A 20,690-nucleotide genomic window follows, 5' to 3' on the forward strand; every position below is an offset into this window, starting at 1 on the left:
CGTTTTTTTAATCCCTAAAAACGCAGTACAAAAAACCAAGTGGAGACTTAGCCTTAAGGGGGGGGCGTGGCTTGGCGCCAAAGGAGATGGCCGCATAGCTCGTCGGCTCCTACTCCCCGAGGCTACTGTAAGCTATAATTAGCAGTGACCTGCTGCTCCTTCATGGGGAGGAACACACGCCGCCGTCCGAAACCACCTGCCTACCCAAGAGCTGCTTCTTCCCCGGGATCGACCGCCCACTACCTGCGGGCTGCTCCCTCTCCGGCCTCAGTCCTCCCGTTGGCTTCCGACATTGCTGTGAGGAGACTCCGCTCTTGGTCAGTGAGTGCTGCGCTATCGCAAGCAGTGCAAGCGCCGGGAATACCACCTGGCTCTTTTGTACCTCTGCCACAGGGTCATCCGGCTCCAGCAGCACTTCCTGTGAGGCCGCCTTCTGCTGCTGCACCCTTCTTCCCAGCTGGCCTTACAGCCACTTAGTCCCTGGACGGCGCTCAGGACTCCCCTGTTGGCTTACGGGGATCACCGGTGAGTGGGACTATAGGGGCTCTTAGTGAAGAAGTCTCCCATCCAACTTATCCCCCTCCTCAAGCAGCTGCTAATCCTCTGCCCACATCCTTCCTGGGCTGCACCCCACCATCTTGGGTGGACCTGGTAAAGGGAGAGGTCCCTACCTCTGCAGAAAATGCTCCTGAGGATACCAGGGAGCCTGCATTAACTCCTGAATTAACCCCTGCCTTCCCCATTGAAGCTCTGGATGCTCCCCTGTTACCTGCAGCAGAGATTGGGATTTGGGCAGCACCCTCAGATTCCCCAGTCCTCTCTCCCTGTGGGGTTTGCCCTGAGACTCCTCTCCACCCCTCTTCCAGAAATTCCGTGGGGGCCCCTGCTCCTCCCCGCAGGGGGACTCTGATGTTGCACGCTCATCTCCAACAACCACCCAGCCTCCTGCAGCCTTACCTCTGTGGGATATTGCCTCTGACCCTTGATGGACTGCTCAGGTCTGCCTGCCTTCTTTCCTTTTCCTCCTGATTTGGGTAAGCTCCTTTCACAAATCCCTACTAAAGAGGACTTTCGCTCCCTCATCTCTGAAGACAAAGACACATGTAGGGCTGAAATTTCCTCACTCCATCAGGATCTCCAGCGTGTGTCCGACAGGGTGGAAGGGCTTGAAGAAGAGCATGACAATACTAGGACCTACATTGCACGCCTCCAATCCAACATTGCTTCCCAGTCGGATTTTCTCAGCAACCTTCATGATCATGTGGAGGATCTGGATAAGCGAAACAACATTCAGGTACATGATCTTCCCAAAGCTACCCAATCGGAGGACCTTCCCGTTATGCTGGAAGCTATATTGAACATGATTCTGGGCGATCCTCCGTCCCACTGGAATAAATTGGAATGTACACCCCAGGCCCTCCGCCCCAAACCTTCTCATTGACGCTGTCTTAGGGACTTTCAGGTGAAAGAGGTGATCATTGCTAAAGCCTGGTCCATGAGACAGTTTGACTTTGATGGTGCTCCTGTGCAGCTATATCAGGACTTGTCATGGGTGACCCTACGGAAGCAACGGATGCTTCAGCCTCTTCTGGTGGTCCTTCGCTCTCACCAAATCCCGTACAGGTGGTCTTTCCCGTTTGTACTACAAGCTCACAAAGATGGACGCTCTGCTGTTCTGCGAGCTTATTCTGACCTTCCGGCCTTCTGTTCTGCCCTGGACTTACCTATCCCACAACTGATTGATTGTTGGCGGTGTTTGATTGCTTCTCCATTGAATGTTTGCATTAATACCTTGTTAATGTTATACTGGCTAACTTCCTATTTACTTGGTCACTGGGGGAGGGGTGGGGGCAAGACTGCCCTGTTTCTGGTAGTTTCTTTCCAGTGCATTACTTGGTTTCCCCCACTGAGGCTATAGCAATGATAGTGTCCTGGACAGGGTGTTTGATATCATTGCTTTCTCCCTGTTCTTTGGCCTCTGTTCTGACCGTTCGGTCATTGGTTTGTTTCTTTATATGTCGTCCATTTGTGGTGTCCTTTATGTCTATGTCCGTCAGTTTTCTGTCCGGTCTCCAGTTCTTTGTTCTCTGTTTCTTTCCTTCTTTCTCAGCTTTTTTTCCTAGGGGCTTCAGGTGTGCGTGGACATGGCTTGGTTGCTTTGGGCTGGTGGTGCTCTTCACTATCTTGGACAGCTTCTTTGATGGTCCACGTGAGTATTTTGCTACCCATGATTTACCTGTACCTCCTGACTCCTCATGGCGAAGTGCATCTCCTTGAGTGTCAAGGGTCTTAACCCCCCCCCCCCCCTTTAAAACGGCGCCTTCTACAGTGGGAACTGGTTACGCAGCGGGCCGAAATAGTTTACCTTCAGGAGACGCACTTTGACCATTCAGGCTCCTTTCAATTTCTTCATCACCTGTATCCCCAGGTTTTTATGGCTTTTGCTCCTCGGAAGGTTGCTGGGGTGTCTATCCTCATCTCTCACACCTGTTCTCTCCTAGTTACCTCCCATTATGCTGATGCTTTATGTTGCTTTATTATAGTCGAGGGTTCTTTGGGGGGTAAGCAGCTACTTCTTTGCAATCTCTATGCCTCTAACTCCTCCCAGGTCCCTTTTCTGTAGCGGGTCATTGCTCATGTTCACCGGTTCCCACCTCTGCCTGGTTACTAGGGGGAGAATTTAATCTGTTTTTTTTCCCCTACTATGGATCGCCACTCCACTGTGGCCTCCTCTCCCTCCCCTGCTCAGTTGCACCTTTCAACTGTCTTCCGGTCAGGGCTGCCATCAGAAATTTTGGGGCCCCTTACACAGCTCAGGCCTGGGCCCCCTGGACACCCTCACATTACCACCAATTGCACATATAACATTGTGTGTCCTATGATGTAGAACAAGATACCAGTTTCAGCATTACAAATCGGGCTGCTACCCCCCCATGCACTTTTATCTCCCCCTGCTTTGATCAACCCCCTGTGCTATATTATTTGCCCGCCCTGTCTGATCCCCCCGTGCCACTTTATTTCCACCCTCTGATCCCCCCTGCCCCTTTATCCCCCCCACCACCACCACCACCACCACCACTTTTTCTACCTCTGATCCCACCCTGCCACCTTACCGACACTAAGCTGGCCAGCAGGCTCAGGTGCAGGGGCTCTGCGTATTTGCGAGCACCTCTGCGCTGCACTAACTAGTGATGTCTTCCCACACCGCAGATTGATGGGGGGGGGGCATCACTCTTCAGAGCCGGCAGCCACTGCTGCTCACTTTAAATCAGTGAGCAGCGCCAGTGGAAATACAGAAGCAGGCATGGGCGTGGCTGAAAACCACAGGGACTGATGCAAAAAATTGCCCTGGGCCTCCCCCACTCTTTCATGACCACCACAGATTAACCCATACTGTCCCCATAAAAAATATATGGGAGCAGTATAGGGAAGCTAATGCTATATTAGGCAGTATAGGGGCTTCCTACTACATGATAGATCTACACCAAAAAAACAAGGGTCCACGTACCGCTAAAAGGTCATTTTACTAACACCATCCAAATTAAAAACATATATATGTGGCATCAGGAGAAAACTTCAAGTAAGGGTGAGTTCACAACACGTTTTTTTTTTCAGGTTTTTGTTAAAAAAAAACGGATTCCTCAAAACCTGACTAAACTGTATCAAAACATGTGTACAAAGTTTTATCTGTATACGGTGGAAAACCGTATGCGGTTTGAAAAGTGATGTCTGGTTGCATCCGTTTTTTAAGAAAAAAAACACATACGTTTTGAACTTTTCACTCCATTATGAATAAAGTTTCACTTGTTTGATTGAAATTCCAAGAAAAAAAACTGTGCAGAGTCAAAAACCGTATGGTAAAAACTGGATGGAACCGTACACACATACAGTTCTGTATGGTTCCCATTGACTCCCATGTTAAAAAAATATATATATATACGGGTCAATACGGTTTTTCACCTGGACCAAAAACCGTGGTAGGCCATGGTTTTCTGTCCAGAAAAAAAAAAGTAATAAACTGTGTGGTGTGAAAAACGGAGACAACCGTATGCAATATGGTGCATACAGTTTTGAATGGAAAGTCTATGGCCACGGTTTTCTGTACAGTTGCATACGTTTTTTTTATTTTTTTAAACCGTATCCAAAAATGGTATAGAAAATCGTGGTGTGAACCCACCCTAAGGGTGCATTCACACCACATTTTTGCAATATAGTTCCCATATAATTTTTTTGAGGAAAAACAGATTCCACAAAACCTGACTAAACTGTATCGAAACTTGTGTAAAAATTTCAACCCATATACGGTTTAAAAAATGATGTCCGGTTACATCCGTTTTTTAAGAAAAAAACGGATACGTTTTTAACTTTTCAGTCCATTTTGAATAAAGTTTCACTTGTTTGATTGAAATTCCAAGAAAAAAACTGCAAAGTCAAAAAATGTATGGTGAAAACCGGATGGAACCGTATACACATACGGTTCTGTACAGTTCCCATTGACTCTTATGTTTAACCCCTTAATGACCAAGCCCATTTTCAACTTAGGGACCAGGCCAATTTTATTTTTGCGTTTTTGTTTTTTCCTCCTCGCCTTCTAAAATCCAGAACTCTTTTATATTTCCATCTATAGACCCATATAAGGGCTTGTTTTTTGCGTGACCAATTGTACTTTGTAATGAAACCTCTCGTTTTACCCTAAAATGTACGGCGAACCCAAAAAAACATTTTTTAGGGAGGAAACTTAAATGAAAACCAAAATTTTGCACATTTTGGAGGTTTGTGATTTCACACTGTACTTTTTACGGTAAAAATGACATGTGTTCTTTATTCTGTGTGTCAATACGATTAAAATGATACCCATGGCTAGATACTTTTATATTTTTGTACCGCTTAAAAAAAATCAAAAACTTTTTGTACAAAATCAGTAATCTAAAATCGCACTATTTTGACCACCTATAACCTTTTCATTTTTAGGTATATAGGGCGGTATGAGGGCTCATTTTTTTGCGGCGTCATCTGTACTTTTTTAAAATACCACATTTGTATATATAAAACTTTTAGATCATTTTAAATAAAACATTTTTTGAATAAAATGTGACAAAAAAGCAGCATTTTTGGACTTTTTAAATTTTTTACGTTTACGCCATTCACCGTACGGGATCATTAACATTCTATTTTGATAGTACGGACATTTACGCACACGGCGATACCAAATATGTTTATTAAAAAAAAAATTACACTTTGGGGGTTAAATGGAAAAAACTGACAATTTTCTTTTTCATTGGGGGAGGGGATTTTTCCCTTTTTTTTACTTTTTTTTTTACATTTTTCAACTTTTTTTTTACACTTTTTATGTCCCCATAGGGGACTATCTATAGCAATCCTTTGATTGCTAATAATGTGCAGTGCTATGCATAGGACACAGCACTGCTCGGTATTATCGGTGATCTGCTCTGGTCTGCTCGATCGCAGACCAGAGCAGAAGACCCCGGGAGACGTCCGGAGCTAGGTAAGGGGACCTCCGGCTGTCATGCTAGATGATCGGATCCCCGCGGCAGAGTAACCTATTCTATGTCAAGCAACGCTTTTATAAATAAAAGGCAATAAAGCTCACACAATGCTGGCTAGATGCTTGCAGGACCGTGCGGCCGCACAGTCTCCATCTGCCCTGAGTTACTCCTTGGGGGTACTTCATCACCATCCTGATAAGATTTCCCTATTCTTTTTTGACTATTACTCCAAGCTTTATTCCCTCCCTTCCCAACTTCCATCTGCCCCGGATGAGCGAGCTGCAGTGTTAGACTCCTGTCTGTCCCGATGCAGTCTACCGACTTTATCGGAGTCTGAGTCCTTAGGACTCTACCCGCGGGGCGCTCCCCTGGTCCAGACGGTTTCACCTACTTATACTACAAGACTTTGTCTTCTATCCTTCTGCCTAGACTTGTTTCCCTTTTTAATTCCTTCATGGGGGTGGGGGGGGGGGGGGGGATCCTTACTACACGCGGTCCATACTACATTCACTGATTACTTTGATCTCTAAGCTTGACAAAGACCCACACGATTGCTCTAGCTACAGGCCCATAGCTCTCCTTAACCTGGGTGCAGGGGGTGCGGCCCGCACCGGGTGACACCAACCTAATGGGGTGACATCAAGAAGCTCCGCAGCACCCACCCCCCCCTCCCCAGCTACACGACACCCCCCATCTGTGCCCGACCAGCCTCCCGTCCGTCCGCAGACCCCCCCTCCGGCATTCATCGCCGCTGTGCGCCTGCCCGTCAGCCCCCTCCTCTCCCAGCAGCCCCCCGCCCGGCCTTCATCGCCGCTGTGCGCCCGTCCGTCAGCACACCCCTGTGTGTGTGTGTTTGTGTGTGTGACTCTGTGTGTATGTGACTGTGTGTGTGAGACTCTGTGTGTGTGTGTGTGTGTGACTCTGTGTGTGTGTTACTCTGTGTGTGTGTTTGTGTGACTCTGTGTGTGTGTGACTGTGTGACTTTGTGTGTGTGTTTGTGTGACTCTGTGTGTGTGTGTGTGACTGTGTGACTCTGTGTGTGTCTGTCTGTGAGTGTGTGTCTCTCTGACTGTGTGTGTGTGTGTGTGTGTGTGTCTCTCTGTGTTGTATGTGTTTTTTTTTGTAGGGGGGGGGGGGGTTTGAACCAGCGATCTAATGTGGGTAGACTTTGACCCATTGTGGGGAACCTGCGGCCTAATGTGGGGAAACTACTACCAAATGTGCGGAGTCTATGCTACCTAATGTGGGGGGTCTATGCTACCTAATGTGGGGAATCTGTGCTATCAAATGTGGGGAGTCTATGCTACCTAATGTGGGGAATCTGTGCTACCGAATGTGGGCAATCTATGCTACCTAATGTGGGGGAACTGGTACCAAATGTGGGGAATCTATGCCCTGCCTAATGTGGGGAAAATATGCTACCTAATGTGGGGAATCTGTGCTACCTAATGTGGGGAAATTGCTACCTAATGTGGGGTAACTGCTACCTACCTAATGTGGGGGAACTGCTGCCTACCTAAAGTGGGGGAACTGCTGCCTACCTAATGCGCCCCCCCTAGCAGTAGCACTCTCATCCCCCACCAGCAACACACCCCCCCCCCCCCCAGCAGTAGCACCTCCATCAGCAGATCCTGATGGTGGATGATGGCGGTGCCGCTGCCAGGAGGATGATCCTGCCGATGGATGATGGGGGTGATATTGCCAGGGGGGATGGCCAGTAGCAACCTCATCATCCTCCAGAAACACTCCCCCAGTAGTAGCACCCCCATCATCCACTAGCAACACCACCAATACCCCCCTCCCGTGGTAATAGCATCAGCTAACGGATGTTGAGGGGTGTTACTGCGGTTGTGGTATTATATTCAGAGGGTGCACTGTATGGCAACATTATATTCAGAGGGCGCAGTTTGTGGTAGTATTATATTCAGAGGGCGCAGTGGGTGGTAGTATTATATTCAGAGGGTATAGTGTGTGGCGGTATTATATTCAGGGGTCCAGTATGTGGCAGATTTATATTCAGAGTGTACAGTATGTGTTGGTATTACGTCTAGCGCTCCGGGTCCCCGCTCCTCCCCGGAGCGCTTACGGCGTCTCTCTCTCCGCAGCGCCCCGGTCGGTCCCGCTGACCGGGAGCGCTGCACTGTCATGGCCGTCGGGGATGCGATTCGCACAGCGGGACGCGCCCGCTCGCGAATCGCATCCCAGGTCACTTACCCGTTCCGGTCCCCTGCTGTCATGTGCTGGCGCGCGCGGCTCCGCTCTCTAGGGCGCGCGCGCGCCAGCTCCCTGAGACTTAAAGGGCCAGTGCACCAATGATTGGTGCCTGGCCCAATTAGCTTAATTGGCTTCCACCTGCTCCCAGACTATATCTGATCACTGCCCCTGCACTCCCCTGCCGGATCTTGTTGCCTTAGAGCCTTGAGAAAGCGTTTACTGTGTTTGTCCTTACTGTGTACTTGACCTCCTGCTATTGCCATATTGACTACGATCCTTGCTGCCTGCCCCGACCTTCTGCTACGTCCGACCTTGCTCCTGTCTACTCCCTTGTACCGCGCCTATCTTCAGCAGTCAGAGAGGTTGAGCCGTTGCTAGTGGATACGACCTGGTCACTACCGCCGCAGCAAGACCATCCCGCTTTGCGGCGGGCTCTGGTGAACACCAGTAGTGACTTAGAACCGGTCCACTAGCACGGTCCACGCCTATCCCTCTCTGGCACAGAGGATCCACCTTCTGCCAGCCGAATCGTGACAGTAGATCCGGCCATGGATCCCGCTGAGGTTCCTCTGCCAGCTATCTCTGATCTCACCACGGTGGTCGCCCAGCAATCCTGACAGATCGCCCATCTAACCCACCAGCTGTCGGAAGTGTCCACCATGGTGCAGCAACTTCAGTCGCAACTTCTGCCTCTGCTACAGCAGCAACCATCTCCTCCGCCAGCTCCTGCACCCCTTCCGCAGCGAGTGGCCACTCCTAGCCTCCGCTTGTCCCTGCCGGACAAATTTGATGGGGACTCTAAGTTTTGCCGTGGCTTTCTTTCGCAATGTTCCCTGCACTTGGAGATGATGTCGGACCAGTTTCCTACTGAAAGGTCTAAGGTGGCTTTCGTAGTCAGCCTTCTGTCTGGAAAAGCCCTGTCATGGGCCACACCGCTCTGGGACCGCGATGACCCCGTCACTGCCTCTGTACACTCCTTCTTCTCGGAAATTCGAAGTGTCTTTGAGGAACCTGCCCGAGCCTCTTCTGCTGAGACTGTCCTGCTGAACCTGGTCCAGGGTAATTCTTCCGTTGGCGAGTACGCCATACAATTCCGTACTCTTGCTTCTGAACTATCCTGGAATAATGAGGCCCTCTGCCCGACCTTTAAAAAAGGCCTATCCAGCAACATTAAAGATGTTCTGGCCGCACGAGAAATTCCTGCTAACCTGCATGAACTCATTCATCTAGCCACTCGCATTGACATGCGTTTTTCTGAGAGACATCAAGAGCTCCGCCAGGAAAAAGACTTAGATCTCTGGGCACCTCTCCCACAGTCTCCGTTGCAATCTACGCCTAGGCCTCCCGCCGAGGAGGCCATGCAAGTGGATCGGTCTCGCCTGACCCAGGAGGAGAGGAATCGCCGTAGGGAAGAAAATCTTTGTCTGTACTGTGCCAGTACCGAACATTTCTTGGTGGATTGCCCTATCCGTCCTCCACGTCTGGGAAACGCACACTCGCACCCAGCTCTCGTGGGTGTGGCGTCTCTTGATTCAAAGTCGGCTTCTCCACGTCTCACGGTGCCCGTGCGGATTTCTCCTTCAGCCAACTCCTCCCTCTCAGCCGTGGCCTGCCTGGACTCTGGTGCCTCTGGGAATTTTATTCGGGAGTCCTTGGTGAATAAATTCCGCATCCCGGTGACCCGTCTCGTCAAGCCACTCTACATTTCCGCGGTCAACGGAGTCAGGTTGGATTGCACCGTGCGTTACCGCACGGAGCCCCTCCTAATGTGCATCGGACCTCATCACGAAAAAATTGAATTTTTGGTCCTCCCCAATTGCACTTCTGAAATTCTCCTTGGACTACCCTGGCTTCAACACCATTCCCCAACCCTGGATTGGTCCACAGGGGAGATCAAGAGTTGGGGTACCTCTTGTTTCAAGGACTGCCTTAAACCGGTTCCCAGTACTCCCTGCCGTGACCCTGTGGTTCCCCCTGTAACCGGTCTCCCTAAGGTCTTTATGGACTCTGCCTGCCATAAGAAGTGCCTCTCCCCCCCCTCCCAGTCCAGTCAGGCAAGCCTCGGTGCCTCCTCATGGCCCCCGTCCTGGTGTCACACCGCCCCGTGCCAGGCCTCGCCCTCTGCCCTCCCTCCCCATTCCCACTCCTGCTGTACTGCCTGCCGTTGAGGAATCCCTCCATTCTTTCCCGGTGTCCTCATCCCAGGGGAGGCAGTTACCGGACAAAGAGAAGGGGAGACCTAAGGGGGGGGGGGGTACTGTTACGCCTAGCGCTCCGGGTCCCCGCTCCTCCCCGGAGCGCTTACGGCGTCTCTCTCTCCGCAGCGCCCCGGTCGGTCCCGCTGACCGGGAGCGCTGCACTGTCATGGCCGTCGGGGATGCGATTCGCACAGCGGGACGCGCCCGCTCGCGAATCGCATCCCAGGTCACTTACCCGTTCCGGTCCTCTGCTGTCATGTGCTGGCGCGCGCGGCTCCGCTCTCTAGGGCGCGCGCGCGCCAGCTCCCTGAGACTTAAAGGGCCAGTGCACCAATGATTGGTGCCTGGCCCAATTAGCTTAATTGGCTTCCACCTGCTCCCAGACTATATCTGATCACTGCCCCTGCACTCCCCTGCCGGATCTTGTTGCCTTAGAGCCTTGAGAAAGCGTTTACTGTGTTTGTCCTTACTGTGTACTTGACCTCCTGCTATTGCCATATTGACTACGATCCTTGCTGCCTGCCCCGACCTTCTGCTACGTCCGACCTTGCTCCTGTCTACTCCCTTGTACCGCGCCTATCTTCAGCAGTCAGAGAGGTTGAGCCGTTGCTAGTGGATACGACCTGGTCACTACCGCCGCAGCAAGACCATCCCGCTTTGCGGCGGGCTCTGGTGAACACCAGTAGTGACTTAGAACCGGTCCACTAGCACGGTCCACGCCTATCCCTCTCTGGCACAGAGGATCCACCTTCTGCCAGCCGAATCGTGACAGTTGGTATTATATTCAGAATGTACAGTGTGTGGTAGTATTATATTCAGTGGGTATGGTGTATGGAAGGTTTATAATCAAAGAGTATAGTGTATAGTAGTATTATATTTAGAGGATACAGTGTCTGGATGGTTTATAATAATACTTGTTTTCATATAGAGGATGAGAATGCGCTGACATAGTGAGGAGACGTCTGGGCGTCACATTCTGTAGAGAGAAGTTTTAGCTGGAACAAGTCCTGGCGGTATGTACCATCTGAATTAGATAAGGGAAGACTATAGAGAAGACATCACCTGTAATCACTGATATCATTGTGTATTCTCCTCACTATAGAGAAGACATCACCTGTAGTCACTGATATCATTGTGTATTCTCCTCACTATAGAGAAGACGTCACCTGTAGTCACTGATATCATTGTACATTCTCCTCACTATGTCCTATCAGAGCTGTAGTCATTTGCCAGTTCTACAGTTATGGTGAGTGAAACTACAACTCCCAGCATAACCTCACCACTGCTCAAAGGGGTACTCTACTGGAAAAAAATGTTTTAATCAACTGGTGCTACAAAGTTAAACAGATTTGTAAATTACTTCTATTTAAAAATCTTAATCCTTCAAGTACTTATTAGCTGCTGTATAAGTGATTCACAGGAAGTTATTTTCTTTTTTAATTTCTTTTCTGTCTGATCACAGTGCTCTCTGCTGACACCTCTGTCCATGTCAAGAACTGTCCATAGTAGGAGCAAATCCCCATAGCAAACCTATCCTGCTCTGGACAGTTCCTGACATGGACAGAGGTGTCAGCAAATAGCACTGTGGTCAGACTGGAAAGAACTACACAACTTCCTGTGGAGTATACACCAGCTTATAAGTACTGTAAGGATTAAGATTTTAAATAGAAGTAATTTAAAAATCTGTTTAACTTTCTGGCACCCGTTGATATAAAAACGATAATGTTTTCCAGTGGAGTACCCCTTTAAGTAATTCTGGGAGCTGTATATTTAGATGGTGAAAACTTATTTAACACTTTCCTATTCTGTGGCAACTGGTATATCTGATTATTATACTGGAATTTCCCACAATGCGCTACACCAGTGGTGTCTGTCACAACAGGCTAAACACTTACTGGGGGGAGGGGGTAGGTATGGGGGTGACACCATTTTCTACCGCACCGAGTGACACCAACCCTAGCAACGCCACTGCTTGAGGCACGCCTTTCCTGTTTTCTTCAAGCCCTTGTGCATAAAGATAAAGTGGGCTTTGCCCCTTCATGCCCTTCCCTTTCTATGCCCTCTATGGTTTGTGTAAGCCCTTGCCTCCCCCCCCCCCCCCCCCCCCGCCCTTTTCCCTACCCCCATTACTTCCCTTTTGATTTTCTATGGTTGCGCCCTTGGTACTCGTTTCCATTGATATTCCTAACTGGCTGAGGCTGGGTCTAAGAGTGACCGGGGGGCTAGTGTTGCTTGATAGTATCTGATGTTTAAAATACAGCATGTTTACCTTTTTGACCGTTGGGTCTCTCATGCAATGTTGATCTTGTTTCTATTTTGTATCATGAAAATTTCTTACTAAAAAATTTACAGTTGGTAAAGGCACATACTAAATGTGGCAAACATGTTTTTTCTGTAGGATTTGCCTTCATAAACCTCCCTTTATACATGTTGCTAGCGGTGTAGCTGTCTCATGTATACAATCCTTTAAGCGATTCCAGTATTTAATCTTAGAAAGGGTTAATGTCCCTATGGCTGACTAGACTGAACATTAATACAGAATTAAAGGAATGCGGAATCCGATCTCCAGTTAATCAGTTTAACTCTGGAAATAATTAATTGAAGATGTTCTGTGCTAAAAACCTAGGAATTGTAAGACGCTCTTATATTGGGTAGAGTAATAGTGCAGCAGCCCAGACAATTGAAAATAAGTCCCTTCATCTTGGATCCCATTGTATGAGATCACTTTTCAAGGTCCAATCAAGATCCAGAAGAATCTATTCCCGATCTTACTCAATGTAGACAACTGGCATTTAGGGAACATGGCCCCAGCAGTGATAACTAATATTCCAGCAGAGATCGCTATTGGCCCCCTGTGGCATGAGAAGAGGTACAGTGCCCTGACCTGTGCCCTGACTACAACTGGCATGGTGGTTTAAAGTGAGCTGGCTGGCATAGGAAGCCTCTCTTTTTTTTCTAGGTTCTATTGTGACTTGTTGATCGCAGGATTCATCTGCTGTGGAATAAATCTACTGTGAATGCTCATCCCTGCCCAGCGACACAGCATTGATTTCAATGTATGCACTTCCCAGATCTCTACTTTGGGTAATTGAGGAAGATCCTGATTTCCCAAATATGTGACGTCAAAGTATACCAGATTAGGGTAAAAGGGGAATAGGAATGAGTTGCTACCTTCTGCATGAAGTGATAGTGGCACTCAGTGTGGTTTTTAGAAACTGTCCAAGTGTAGCCTATGGTTCTGCCCAGCTCTCTGCTGCTACAATGGAAGCCAAGCAAAACTAAAGGTGCCAGCACCATGCAAATGAATGACCACTTTAGTAAAGCGAGTGATTAGAGCTGTGGCTGGAAAATCTCCTTAATTCTTCTTTAATAACAAGACAAGGATCCAGCTCCAGTTTTTTTAAACATCCTTTGACTCAGGTTTTACGAAGAAGGAAAACATCTTACAGAAATGAAAGGGATTCCCCTTCACCGCTTTATAAATAGAGCAGAACGTAAGTGCCAATTACTTTCCATATGGTTCATCTGGCTGCCCCGCCTGTTCTAATCTCTGTATAGTGGGTATTAACTCTACAGTTTCTGGACATTATAAGATGCATCAAGAACATTGACATTTAATATTTTTCTAACCTACAGTGACTGATCCATTGCCAGAGACTGCAAGGCTCCAGAGTACTTCCGCGTGTATGAAATGGAAAGTATTCTAAAGACTATTACAAAAGATTGTGGATGTTTATAATTTCAAGAGGACTCAAAATACTGTACATATGCTTATGGTGGAAGTTAAGTCTTTTACACCAAGATCTATTCCTGCCTCTCTAAGGATATGTTTTGGATCTACGTTATTGATGCAAGGTGATAGCCTAGTAATATCTGTTGTACTGTTGAGCCAGGGCCAAATGCATTGACATCTATGTGGCTCTTCCTACTAAGAGTTTAGTTAAAGGACATCTTCACTTTTTAGAGATTGCAGCTGATGATACACATGCATCCATCTAAAATGAAGTGGGGATAGCTTAGTGTGCAAACTGTAAGTAATGGGATTGCAAGCAAAGATATAGTGAAAAATGCAGCCAGCAAAACATTACATTAGACAAGGAATACACACAGTCATGGCTGTAAATGTTGGCACCCCAGAAATTTTTCAAGAAAATGAAGTATTTCTCACAGAAAAGGATTTCAGTAACATATATTTTGCTATACACATTTTTTTCCCCTTTATGTGTATTGGAACTAAATCAAAAAAGGGAGGAAAAAAAGCAAATGGGACATAATGCCACACCAAACTCCAAAAATGGGCTGGACAAAATTATTGGCACCCTTAACGTAAATGTACGTCCTGGTTTGGCAATACTTCGCGCGCCAGGACGTACATTTACGTCCTGTGTATGACCGCGAGCATCGGAACGGTGGTCGCGTCATACATGGCAGGTTTTGGCTGCTAGCAGCAGCCGGGGATCCGCCGGTAATGGCCGACATACGTGATTGTGCAAATGTCTGCCATTAACCCCTCAGATGCTGTGATCAATACAGATCACGGCATCTGCGGCAGTGCGGTACTTTGAATGGATGATCGGATCGCCCGCAGCGCTCCCGTACGGGAGCGCATATGGCAGGGGAGAGCTAAAATCTCACGCTCCAGTATGCCTTTCTATTGCGCTGCCGTATGTAATTCATTTCAATGAGCCGGCCGGAGTGAAACGTTCGGTCCGGTCGGCTCATTTTTGTGCCGTATGCGCTTTTACAACCGGACCTAAAACCGTGGTTGACCACAGTTTTAGGTCCGGGGAAAAAGCGCATACAGCACAAAAATGAGCCGACCGGACCGAACATTTCACTCCGGCCGGCTCATTGAAATGAATTACATACGGGAGAGCATAGAAAGGCATACTGGAGCGTGAGATTTTAGCTCTCCCCTGCCGTATGCGCTCCCGTACGGGAGAAAACGTGATGTGAACCAGCCCTTAGCTGTGCTAAGGTCCAGCCACAGTATGTGAACTGGGTTTACGTATATATGCAGCAACCCAGGGAGAACACAGTTTATGGTGTCAGTGTTGTAGTGAAGAGTTTGTTGGTACTTGCAGTCCCACTGGTCCTAGAGCAAGGAAAGTCATGGTTAAAGTCACAGATGTCACAGATGCCTAGAGTGGTGATAAACCCCAAGTGTGCCCACGAGTGACTACACTAGTGGTATATAGTCCATATGCCCTGGGGCGCTTCCTTCCTAGTGATGATGTCATGGCTGAGCAGCATCCACATATCACAGACCTCTACCCCTAGAGGACAATACTTATCACGCCATCTAAAGTATCTTTGAGGCTTGTGGGGACACATCGAACCATCTGCAGCGTGATTGCAGGGGTCCGATGAGTCAAGATAACGCCTGGAGGTCTCCTTACCTCCTCCTTACCGCTATAACAATCAATAGAAAAAAATAGTTTTTAAAAAAGAGAATGAGCCCCTCCCCCAGAAGAAATTTAAATCATCCTTTTTATTTTTTTTATTATTTTATTTTACAGTACAGATAAAAAAAATAAAAAAATAAATAAAACATTTGGTATCACGGCATGCGAAAATGCCCGAACTATTAAAATATAATGTTAATGAAACCACAAGGTGAATGGCAAAAAAACATGCCATAGAATAATAAGTGACCAAAACTTTATTTATACACAAAATTGGTAGCAATAAAAACTGCACATCACGGGGCAAAAAATGAGTCCTCAGACAGTGGCGTATACAGAGAAAAATGTGTTAAAGGGGGTCAGAAGAGGACAATTTTAAAAATACTTTAAAAAAAAAAATGTTAGACTTTTTTTAAAAAAAAAAATTTGAGAAAAGTCAGTTTTACCATAAAATACACTGTAAAAAACAAAGCCTTCCAAAATTTGCTAAATTTAGTTTTTCTTTTCAATTTTTCCCGCCACAAATTTTTTCATTACACTGTATATTTTATGGTATAATTAAAATGTAATTACAAAGTACAATTGATGACAGAAAAAACAAGCACTCATTTGGGTCTGTGGATGGAAAAAGTGATGGCACTTAAAAGGGATCTTATTATAATAATACCACCTATTTACTGGAATGTTATGGTGAATTCGGGAGAATATTCAATGGCTAACTAACAATAATTTTGTCCTACCAAAGGTAGCAGCAGAGAGCAGAAAGTAAATGTAAGTAAATGCAAGTTACTGGGTTTAAAGGGGTATTCCAAAAAAAAACTTTTTTTTGTTAGATCAACTGGCTCCAGAAAGTTAAACCGATTTGTAAATTACTTCTATTAAAAAATCTTAATCCTTCCAATAGTTATCAGCTGCTGAAGTTGAGTTGTTCTCTTCTGTCTGACAACAATGCTCTCTGCTGACACCTCTGTCGGTCTCAAGAACTGTCCGGAGCATAAGATGTTTGCTATTGGGATTTGCTCTGGACAGCTTCCGAGACAGGTGTCATCAGAGAGCAGTTAGATAGTAAAGAAAAACTCAATTTCAGCAGCTGTTAAGCACTGGAAGGATTAAGATCTTTTTAATAGTAATTTACAAATCTTTTATAGTAATTTACAAATCTGTTTAACTTTCTGGAGCCAGTTGATATATAAAAAAAATAGTTTTTTCCTGGATAACCCCTTTAAGTCCGTATTTACAATTTGCCATTACCTGGTAACATTAGAGACATGCAATTTAACAATTCCACAGTGGGGCTAATTTAACTGAAATGATGCTTATGCCTCAGCTTCTATACATCTTACAGAATTCCCCTGTCTGGGTTCCAATGTTCTACTTCACTAAGATACAGTGCTTTTTTCGATATCTGGCCTGGTGGGGTATTGCTCATTTGGGCCATTTGTACTCCAATGGGATATCTTTTTAACAATTATAGTAGCACATCCATGTGATGTGCCGCTTTATTCATTTTAACGTTATTTTCAACTTCGCCATGCTGGTGCAGGGCAGATCAAGGTTTTTGGTTATCTACTTTTGTTCCCTTCTGGAGACTGTAGTTAGGTCCTTGGTGAACTTCTGAGTAAATACAATTTGCTATATCCCCTATGATTCAAGAATAATGCAATATGGGTGTCTTGTCCTCAGAAGACTGGGAAATGGCTTTATCTCACAGCCCTTTGCTGTCCCTTTCCAAGACTGTCACAATTGTTCTTACTCCATAGAGTGTATAGAACCCTGGTCTTACTGCATAGGCTCCTCGTGCGTAGGTATGGGCTGGATAGTGCTACTCTACTGCATATGATGGTCTGGGCATGCCCTCGTCTTTATTTCTTTCGGCGGGAGGTATTAGATATTTTACACAGTATCTATGACATGCAGCTACCTCTTACATCTGTATCTTATGCTGTATACATGCTACATCTTGGGCCTTATTGGTTGTAATGAAGAGCCCGTTGGACCCAAAAGGGGAGTCCCAAGACTTCTTTACTTACCGAGAAAACTTAATGAATGGTTCTGGCTCTGTCCCACTTCACCTACTATTAATGAGTTCATTTTCCATGTATCACTTATCGTTTGCCTTGGTAAGAGGGTTTACAAAAAAGCATAACATCTTGCATAAATTCACCTCTATATAGGTCCCATGGTATAGACCAAATGGGAGGCTCAGTCATAAGATATGCTGTATCCCATTTCTCTAACTTGACCTAAGCTGCTGTTGGGGGTCTCTTTGCTAGAGATATTTGATCTTTTCATTGCAGGACTTCTTTTTTAGGGTACGTTCACATGGTCGAACTCACAGCATTTTTTACACTGCAGATTTGCCGCTGAAGGAGTGCTGCATGGTGGCTTTACATGTGCCTGCTTGGAGCGGCAATACACCCCCACAAGCAGACACACTGCTATGTGCGAGTTGCCGCGCATTCATGTGGTACTTGCACACATTGCAGCCGCTCCCCCTGCTGCATGAGCTTGGCCAAGAGCTGCCACGATGTGCGAGTATACCGTGCATGAGCGCTGTGAATCGCACATTGCAGTGTGTCTTCTCGTAGCGGCGTATTGCCACTCCGAGCAGGCACATGTAAAGTCACCATGCAGGGGTCCTTCAGCAGCGGATCTGCAGCGTAAAATACACTGTGGTTCCGCACATGTGAACATACCCTTAATGTCTCTTTCCTGGGTAGACTGGGTGGAGTAGAATAAGGCTGATATGCTGCATTTTTTTATATTGATATTATCCTTTTCCTCTTTTTTTAGGGGGAGGGGTTGTTATCCTTTGTCTGTATTTCTGTTTCTAACCTCTAAATTGTTAAAGGGGTACTCTGGTGGAAAAAATTATTTTCACATCAACTGGTGCCAGAAAGTTAAGCAGATTTGTAAATTATTTCTATTTAAAGATCTTTAAGGGGTACTACGGCCCTAGACATATTATCCCCTATCCACAGACTAGGGGATAAGATGTCAGTTTGCAGGTTTCTCCTGCAGCAGCCACTTGTCATCAGCCTCATGGAGCGAAGATCGCTCCGTGTCTGATGACTTACGATACAGGGGCCGGAGTAATGTGATGTTGCAGCTCCGCCCCCTTGTGCTGTCACGCCCCTCCCTCTCAATGCAAGTTTATGGTAGGGGGTGTGTTTTAATTGTGCTCTCATGAACTTGAGCATTGTGGTTTTTGTAATATGGGTTTGTTGCATGGTCTCCAGGCAGAATGCAGCTGATCAATCAACAGACACAGGTAACACCACCTGGAATAAAAAGTGGGAGAGAGCCAGTATGGGACACACCAAAGAATCCAAAATTGTATAGGAGCCATGATACCATTATTGATTGTTCTCTTTTTCAGCCATTCTGTTGTAGTTTTTTTGTTGTGATTGGGTTCTTTGTCCTGTTGCATGGCCCAGTTCTGGCCAAGCTTTAGCTTTGGATAGAGGGACTCAGATTTGACTGTGGAATACTTTGGTAAACAGGGGAATTCAAGGCTGACTCAATGACTGCAAGGTACCCAGGTCATGGGGCTGCAAAAAAAGCCTAAATAATCATCCACCACCACTTTGCTTGAAAATTGGTGTGTGGTGTTTGTGTTCAAATGCTGTCTTCGGTTTTTGGCAAATGTTCTACTGCACATTATGGCCAAACATCTACACTTGTCTGTCCAAAGGGCAATGTTCCAAAAGTCTTGTGCTTTCTTCAGATACAACTTTGCAAACTTAAGCCATGCTGCAATGTTCCTTTTAGAAAGAAAAGGCTTTCTCCTGGCAACTCTTTTGAGCATGCCATACTCGATCGGTCTTGTTTTAATTGAACTCTCGTGAACTTGAGCATTGTGGCTTTTGGAATATGGGTTTGTTGCATGGTCTGATCTTTTTCACTGTAGAATGATGGTCTTCAAATTGTTTGTAAATGTCCTTATAACCCTTTCCAGACTAATGGGCACTAACAATTGTTTTAACACATGCCTGAAAGCTCCCGACCAGAAAACTGTAGCCACATTTACTGATGATCGGTTCCTCAACGGCATTAGATAAGTAGCACATGGCTGATACTTACTCTCTTTATTTCTAATTAAACAGTAAGGTTGTGCTTAAAGGCGTTATCCATGAATAGAAAAAACAGAGCTGATTTCTTTCATAAATAGCACCACTTTTGTCCTTAGGGTGTGTGTGGTATTGAAGCTAAGTTCCATTGGAGTGAATGGAGCCAAATTGTAATACCACACATAACCTGAGGACACGGTGGTGCTGTTTTTGGAAGAAATTAGCTCTGTAGTCTTATTCCTAATAACCTCTTCAAAGTGTAACTGTGATTATATATATTTATTATATTGCTTAATCATTTTATCAACCTATTAACAATACTTCAAAAAGAAAATTTCTGCTAAACAGGCACCATCCCCCAATGCTTGACAGCCATTGCTATGCTTTGTCTTTATATAGTAGATGGGTACAGGTAACAGCATATCTTCACTTTCCTATCCACTGCTGATGCTGTGTATCTCTAAATAGCAATACCTGATACCAGACATACAGAGCACTTGGTAGGCATCCGGTGAAGCTATTTAGAAATGCACAGAAGTGCGCAGTGCAGGCGTAGCTGTGTCATCCCCTGAAACTGCAAGTACTCAGCTGAGTATGGGCAGCAGCAGGCTGTTCCCGATGCTGTTTATCTCTAAATAGCTCTACCTATCTCTGGCATCAGGTATGGCATCTGGTATCGCTTTTAGAGAGACACAGCATCGGGTGCATCGAGGAACAGTTTAGCTATGCTTTTGCCTGTACACAGCATAGCAGCAGCTGTTTAGGATTTGGGGGTGCCTGTTTAGCTCATTGAAAAGTTGCTAATAGTTTAATACAATACATTTTAAATAGCTGTAAAATGACCTACAAAATAAAATAAATAAATATATAAATATATTCAGGAGTCATGTCCTGGGGAAAAAGTGTTGGAACTCACACAAGATTTCCACTCAAGGACTCCTGCTAATCGGGACTCAGTTCCCATGCGTTCTTGTAGGACTTGAGCCCTGCATATATATGATAGTTACTATTTATACTTTCACACGCAGCTTCTGCATTTTGGTCTAGGTTTTGCTAAATAAATAATGACAAGGTAGACTTTGTTGTTTGATGTTGTTCATGTGTGGGTTTGTTTACCTAATTTTAAGACCTTTTATGGACCAGATTTTTTTTTGTTGCTATGTCCTGATATGTAAAACAATAGAATTCACAGAAGATATGCTATCTTTTTCTCATAACTCTAAATATATACAACCCATAGTTGCACAATGTATACACTTATATTTCTACATAATATAAACAAATACACATACGAGC

This window comes from Hyla sarda, chromosome 6, assembly GCF_029499605.1.
Source record: "Hyla sarda isolate aHylSar1 chromosome 6, aHylSar1.hap1, whole genome shotgun sequence".
Lineage (NCBI taxonomy): Eukaryota > Metazoa > Chordata > Amphibia > Anura > Hylidae > Hyla > Hyla sarda.